A 7,716-nucleotide genomic window follows, 5' to 3' on the forward strand; every position below is an offset into this window, starting at 1 on the left:
ATTGAAGGTTGGTCAAAATCAAAACCATGAAAGCCCACACAGAAATAAGAAGTAAGAATAATTGCATTCAAGGAGTTCACTGCATTCAGCAGCCTTCAAAGGGCTGCCTATTCTTCACTTAGCCAACATTCAAAAAATAACACCCATGATCATCAAACTATACATTTTTATTTGCTTTTCTAAAATTAAGAATCATATTTGAAAAAGAATTCACATGCAACTTTCTGACTCCTTTCAGTGTCCTGTACAGCATATAAAGGTCAGGGTGACTATTTGCAGAAAACATGTTTAGGTGATATTGATCTTCAAGGTTTAGTTTTCTTCCAAAGAGTGTAAAATTCTCACAATTCCAAGTATAAATGAACGAAGATGATCTCCATTGAGAATTCTCAGGACAACACAGTTGCTGAGTTGTTCTGCATAGAACGACAGGGCTTCTGTCAAATTGATGCAGTTCTCCTTTGTAAAAATTTTCCCATCCTGTTTCAATACTTTCATTGAAAGATCAAGAAGCAGTCTGAGAAACTCCCATTTGGAGTCTTCTTCTGGAGAAGTGGAAATTAGAACAGTTGTCAAGTCGTTAATCATATAATCAAACTTTCTCTCTTCTTGGTGTATTCCTTCAGTATTGCAATACAGTATTTTATTAGAACCTGAAAGCATACTCCCTTAAGATTATCTAAGACTCTCAACACATGATTTTTGCATCTGTTTCTTACACCCATCAATCACCATTTGGTCAATCTCTACCATAGTGACCATCTTTGTTTTCAGTTTTACTATTACTATTACACATAATATGCCCCTATCTCCAACCCCTAAAATTACTACATCTTTGCCGATGTAGTCTTCCTTCGTACGCCACAATGGCATGGGTATATGTCAAATCATTCTCTGCCAAATTGACATCCTCAATTATGATGAGAATATATCCAAATTGTTTTGAGTGTAGAATTTTGGTGATCTGATAAGGTGAGTCTTCATTATACATCATTTCACCTATATCATGTGATATAGGTATCCATCAGCAGTGGACCAGTATCTGTCAAGGGACCCTTCTGGAAACTAGGGGTGCTAATTGCTTCACCTTACCAGTACTGACCTGACTCAATTCTTTCATTCTTTCTTTTACATTATTCAAAAGAATGTCAATTTCTTCTTTGCCTTGTGCATTACTGTCATAACTCTAAAAGTCCAACACCACCAAACTATGTGGGTAAATTCTCAAATTGGCCAAGTTACCATTTTTGTTCATGTAAGGTTCTAAATAGCCCTGTCTTACCAGGTATACACTGACTCTTATCATTCCCTGCTCCTGGAAAATGAACTGGAAGCCTTCTAGAATGGTCTTACTATCAGCTTTGGTGCCAGGCATGAAAGCAAGGCCTGCCATGCTGTGATGAAGCCCCATGCCATGCTTGAGCCACGCAGTGGGGGAATTGGGGACATGTGGCACATCATTGCACTACTGGCAGAGTCTAAACACACTTCAACCATTAATAGCTTGATGTGGGCTATGGGTGGAAGGCTCTTTGTCTCTTCAGAGATAACTAAGTTATTTGACTTGTGGGTGTGGAACGGTAAGAGGCTGCAGTCCTGCCCTTAGGGACGGAGACAGCAGGCTCCAGTCCCAGGAAATGTTTAACAAAGCAAGGGCTATAAACTTTAAGTATTTAGGGGAAATGCAAAAACCAAGGCTTATCTAAAATGTCTGGAGTCCTTGCTAAAAGCTTACCTAAGATGTGAAAGAGATATATGCTAATTGAAGCCTATTGAGAACTGAAACAAAGGGACCATTTGGCCTTTCCTCTCTGTATAAAAGACGTTTGAAAATCTTGTTCCGGGCTCGGGATTCAAACAGAAAGCTCCCGAGTCCGGCCGGCCGTCAATAAACCATTTTTCCTTCTCAAAATCATTGCTGAGTCCTGGCCTCTCTATACTCAAATAATTGAACTTCTCTTAAATTCCACAACATTAATGGCGACCACGAAGGGACAATAAATGAAGGCCAGAGACGGTAGCATTTTGCTGCCCCTTCCAAATCCCCGAGGAAGCCGGGAGGACTCGGGTGAACCCCAAATCTGGGCGCCCCTGGATTAAATTTAATCCAGAAAAGATGTGGGCTCCACCAGAATCTTCCCGACAAAATCAAGGGGCAATGGAAGGTCTGAAGAGAAAGATTCTGGGAACGAAAAAGAGCTCCGAACAGGGAAGAAGGTAAGACTCCCCGGGTGAGCAGAGTCTGGAAGGCCCTAGCTTTAATTGCTAGGAAGGGGAGGCTGATCACCTCCCAAGAGAACCCTAGTAGCCCCAGAAGGCTGGGGGGAAGCCGTTCTCTCTAGGCTTGGGAAAAGGAGGAAAACCGGGGAAAAGCCCTGGTGTTTTGGGTTTGTCTAACTGCATGTTAGAATCTGGTACTGGTCTTATATCCACTAAAGGAGTGGAGTCTTGATTTTAATAGGAAGGGTATTTATAGGTTCGAGTCCTAATATCCTGGAAATTGGTCTAGATTAAGGAAAACAAAACTTGGTTACAGGAAAATGGATCGGCTTTTCTGGTGGAGCTTGGTCTGGGTGTAAAGTTTAAACAGTGGAAAAGTCTAGCTGAAATCTTTTGTTATGGTGCTAATTTGTGAATGAATTTGCTTTATACCAAATGTTAAGTGTTCTGAGGTTTGTGATGGCTGTGGGGGCAGCCGTGGTGAAAATAAATATATAAACTTGTGAGTCAGATTAGTGACCTTTGTGCTTCTGTCTGTGTCAGCTCAATGTTAGTGTTGGAGTTGTGTCCTTACATGAAGTAGAATTACAGCTGAGCTGGAGCCCTCCCTTGCCATTGGCAAGGGGGTGAAATGATTCTGGGGCAAAAGCTGAGGAGTCTGGATGTTTGCGGAGTCTAGATGTTTGTGCATGTTCTGGTGTCTTGTCTCTGGTCTGGCCCTTTGCCGGGGCTTGGAGGCCATCTGTGTCCGAGCCAAGCACCCAAGTCTGTTGGGAATGTCCCAGTCAGGGCGGCTGGGTTCCTGGGAGAGTTGCCAAATTTGAGTAGGTTCTGTCTGCCCATTTTGGCTGAAAGCTGGAAAGGGGGGAGCGGCTTGCCCCTTTCCAGTGAGTCCACCCTTCTATTCATAAGCCGCATTCCTGTTTGTTGTGCACCCGACTGCCTGGAAGGGGGGGAAGTGAAGGAGGTGAAAAGCAGAATCAGAATAAATGCAGTAAAGTTCCCTCCTTAGGGTGTCAAAGCCAAAATACGTTTGCATTCTGCTCAGGTTCTTAGAAGGTATTGTAGTAACCTTAAGTAAGAGAATGTGTTCTGTGAAGGTAAACTTTGTATTAAGGGTATAAATAATTATAAAAGTTTTACAAAGCATTGTTTAAGGTATTTAAGTGGCTAATTGCAGAAAGTCATTATTTAACAAAACTGAATTGATAATAATAATAATAAAAGGCAATTTTATAACAAACTTATTCGGCAGCCAATCTCCCCTGCCAACTTACTTCCAAAAAAACTGTTTCTGGTATTACATGCTACTAAGTATTTAAAGTGAAGAAAAGTTCATTATTTTAACAAACTTGTTTAGTATTAATGGCAATTATATGTTGTAAGAAGTTTGCCTGGTAACTCAGTATGTGGGATATATGGAGTGGGTTTTTATTGTTAAGGAAACAGAAGATGATTTTGTCCTAAGATAAAATGATTGATTATTGGAAAGAGTAGAGTGTGGGACGGAACCTGAATGAATACTGAAAGTGTAGAAGGTTTGTGGAAGGGAAAAGATTGTAGATATGCTCTCTTAAATAGAGAGTAAATTTCTTTCATTGGTAATTGTAATTTAGTAAGTTTATTTAAACATGAGGTGGCTACTCAATGTGGTTATAGTCAATTATAAAGAGTTTGTAAAACATCTTCCAAACTGAAAATGTTTAAATAGTTCTAGTTGTAGAAGTTATTGTTAACTAAAGAAACTTAGATTGGTATTGGTAGCAGAAATAACTTCATGATAATAAACCTGTCTGAAGGCCACTGCAAAATACACATTTAAGTAAATGGTAATAAAAGGTTGTCTTGATTCTATTGGAAATATTCTGTTTTCATTCTAACAATGAAAAATAATATTTTTCCTCTATTACTAAAGTGAAGTACCTACTGTTATCTTCATAGTAAAATTGTGTAAGTAGATGGTCATTTGATATATGTATTGCGTTAAGTTGTTTAAAATATATATATAAAACAAGGAATAGACTTTAACATTGTCAAACTCTTGTGCATTCGAACCAGGCCTTGTATACATTACAGGTGGCCTCTCCATGTGAGTTATTGGCTAGGCTGGTCACTGACCCCTCAATTAAAAATATGTGCTATATCAGTCTCTGGTTCTGCTCCTGAAGTTGATGGAAACTATATTGCAGTTTCAAGCTCCTGCAGCCAATAATGACTCGGTACAGCCAAGTGTACAATGGATATTGCCTCCAGACTGGCACTGTTCCATGGTGCCAGAGAGCACTATGCACCAGGCTAGTAGAATACTGGAAAATCTCTGGAATACTGGAAGGATGCTGCAACTTGCTCACTGCGTTGAAGAACATGCTAAGTGGAGCCATGATACCAGGAGACTGTAAGTAAAACTTAAACACAATTGGCATTATGGCCTGCTCTCATGGAGAGATAACATGTAAAGTATTACAAACCTGAAACTCAAAACTAATAATGGCAACACTGAATCCTTATGCATTAAGTAATACATTAGTTAATATTAAGTGCTGTACTTTTATCCTGTACTAAATATATGCCTAATAATTGTAATGTTATCTTTTCTATTTTGGATCAAGTGCAGAAGTATATTAGACATGTTAAATTCCTGGTAAAATCATTTTCTAAACAGTTAATAACATGTCTATAGAATAAGGTGGCAGTCTCAGCCAGACTCAGTTAGCAAAAGTGAGGCTTGCTTGCTGATGGTGAGTCACCTATTGAACAAGTCAAAATTGCTAGAAATTGTACAATGAAAACCAAGGTGTATAAAATCTTTATTCTGTAGTTCTGATCACTCCCACAGGTGAAAACTAAGAGTATTTCCAAATTAGTGTTCTAATCCTGAGTGAAGCCAGTTGCCCAAGGAGTGCCAGTTCACCAGGAGCATCTGACAGAGTGAATGAGTGTCAATCATTGAACAGCTTGGAATGTGTCTTCAGACAAAGCTAAGTGTCTGTTGCAATTTCTCTCTAAAGATGGATAACTTAAAAAAGAATATATATGCTGTTCCCACCAGCTTTTAAGGAATGCCATCTTTATAGGCATCTAATCTTGTCTATCTCTGTAATCCAATGTGTCCTCTTTTAAAAACGGGTATTCCAAATTTTTAATTAAGTTTGTTTCTTTCAGAGTGAACATCTTATTAACCATATGAAAACTTCATCCAACTTCGTACAGAATGCCAGATCCATCTTCCTCCAGTTAGAATAAATTAAAGAGTTTTACACCTTATTAGGCAATGACTACAGCCCATGGCCAGCAGGAAGCAGTTACAGAAAAGAGATCGTCTCCCTTCAGCATCCCTTTTAAATTAAAGGTGTAAACTCTTTAAGAGTAAAATAAAAGTAATAGATGGATCTGGAACCTGACTGGAAATCCACGTGAGTGCCAGTGGCAGCAGAATAACTGCGGGAGGCCCCTGCCCAAGATTCTGCTGTCCAGAATGAAAAGTTCTAAACTTCTAAAAACGGTCCTTGATGCTGTACTAAAGACTGATAAATAATCAGTCAAGACAACAAACAGTCATCCACCTCATAGCTACAACAATAATTATGCCAAAGCTTAGCAAGTAAACTTTGACAAAGGGGGGGAATGATGTGGGCTATGGGTGGAAGGCTCTTTGTCTCTTCAGAGATAACTAAGTTATTTGACTTGTGGGTGTGGAACGGTAAGAGGCTGCAGTCCTGCCCTTAGGGACGGAGACAGCAGGCTCCAGTCCCAGGAAATGTTTAACAAAGCAAGGGCTATAAACTTTAAGTATTTAGGGGAAATGCAAAAACCAAGGCTTATCTAAAATGTCTGGAGTCCTTGCTAAAAGCTTACCTAAGATGTGAAAGAGATATATGCTAATTGAAGCCTATTGAGAACTGAAACAAAGGGACCATTTGGCCTTTCCTCTCTGTATAAAAGACGTTTGAAAATCTTGTTCCGGGCTCGGGATTCAAACAGAAAGCTCCCGAGTCCGGCCGGCCGTCAATAAACCATTTTTCCTTCTCAAAATCATTGCTGAGTCCTGGCCTCTCTATACTCAAATAATTGAACTTCTCTTAAATTCCACAACAGCTAACCCTTAGCAACCACTGATCTGTTCCCCATTAATATAATTTTGGCATTTTAGTAAAGTTACATAAGAGGAATCATGCAGAAAGCAACCTTTTGGGATTGGCTATTCCCACTGAGCATAATTTCCTGGAAATTCATCCGAGATGTTGTTTCTAACAATAGCTTGTTTCTCTTTATTCCTGTGTATTATTCCATGTGTTAGATGTCCTGCAGTTTATTTAATCATTCTCCTACTGAAGGATATCTAGGTGGTTTCTGATTATTGGTTATTATGAATTAAGTTGTTTCTTTTATTGCTTTCCTGTGGGTTACTTGAATATTTGGAGAGGGGGATTAAATCTTGATGACTGTGTAATTTTCTTAAAGCTTGGCATTTGTATCATAATAAATTTATGTGACATCACAGTTCACTGGTACTGACATTTTGCTTTCATGTTGATCTGTTTATTCTCCCCATTTTTAGATATCATTGTCTTAAATATTGGATGACGTAATTTTTGTTTAAATAAATCATCACAGATTATTTTGAAAAGTCTTTTTTATTTACCTATATCTTTCCCCTCTCCCTTGTTCTTTCTTCCTTTGTTCTAAGATTCCATTATTATTCCTATATTATTTCCCTTCCATTTTTAGAACATCCTTTAGCCTTTCTTTAATGGTAAGTCTCCTAGTGACAAATTCCTTTAGTTTTCCTATGTCTGAGAATGTCCTTATTTCCCCTTCATTCCTGAAGCGTAGTTGCATCAGATTATTTATAGCACAGGTCCTTGAAGCTCTTCTCCTTTTGTTCCAGTCTACATTCTCTCTTTTGTTTAGATTAGGTAAATTCTATTGCTCTGTCCTCTCCATTCTACTTTTGAGCCTATCCAGAGAGTGTTTATTTCTGCTATTTTATTTTTCAGTTCTACCATTAGTTTCTTTTTTTATAACATATTTCTTTGCTGGGATTTTCCATTTTTCATGTGTTTCAAGATAATTTATAATTGATCACAGAAACATTTTTATGATGTCTATTTTTAAATCCTTATTGGATAATTTCAACATCTGATTCATTTGCTGTTAGCTTTAGTTAATTGTCTTTTATTATTCAAGCTGTAATTTTTCCTGGTTCTCGGTATAATGAGTGATTTTCAATTTGTATCCTGAACATTTGGCTATTATGTTAGAAGATCCAGGGTCCTATGTCATGTTAGCAGACAATTTTTCTGTTCAAGTTCGTAATGTACATTATGACCCATTTTCATGGGCTATGTTTCCAATGACAATCTAATGTTCAGAGCCCTTGCTGTGCTATTTTTGTTTGCTGGTTTATCTTGTGCAGCTGGTTCTTTCAATCTTCCCTGCTGGTGCTCCTTGATAAGACAGAAGGAGTTTCTCCCAGGAGTGTTAGCAAAAGGGGTC

At 38.5% G+C, this 7,716-nt stretch overlaps 1 pseudogene; it reads right to left on the reverse strand.

The window, feature by feature from the left end:
• Nucleotides 1-305: 305 nt before the first annotated feature.
• Nucleotides 306-1,393, reverse strand: LOC101426748 (spermine synthase pseudogene; annotated as a pseudogene).
• Between the last annotated feature and the right edge of the window lie 6,323 nt (nt 1,394-7,716).

This window comes from Dasypus novemcinctus, chromosome 4, assembly GCF_030445035.2.
Source record: "Dasypus novemcinctus isolate mDasNov1 chromosome 4, mDasNov1.1.hap2, whole genome shotgun sequence".
Lineage (NCBI taxonomy): Eukaryota > Metazoa > Chordata > Mammalia > Cingulata > Dasypodidae > Dasypus > Dasypus novemcinctus.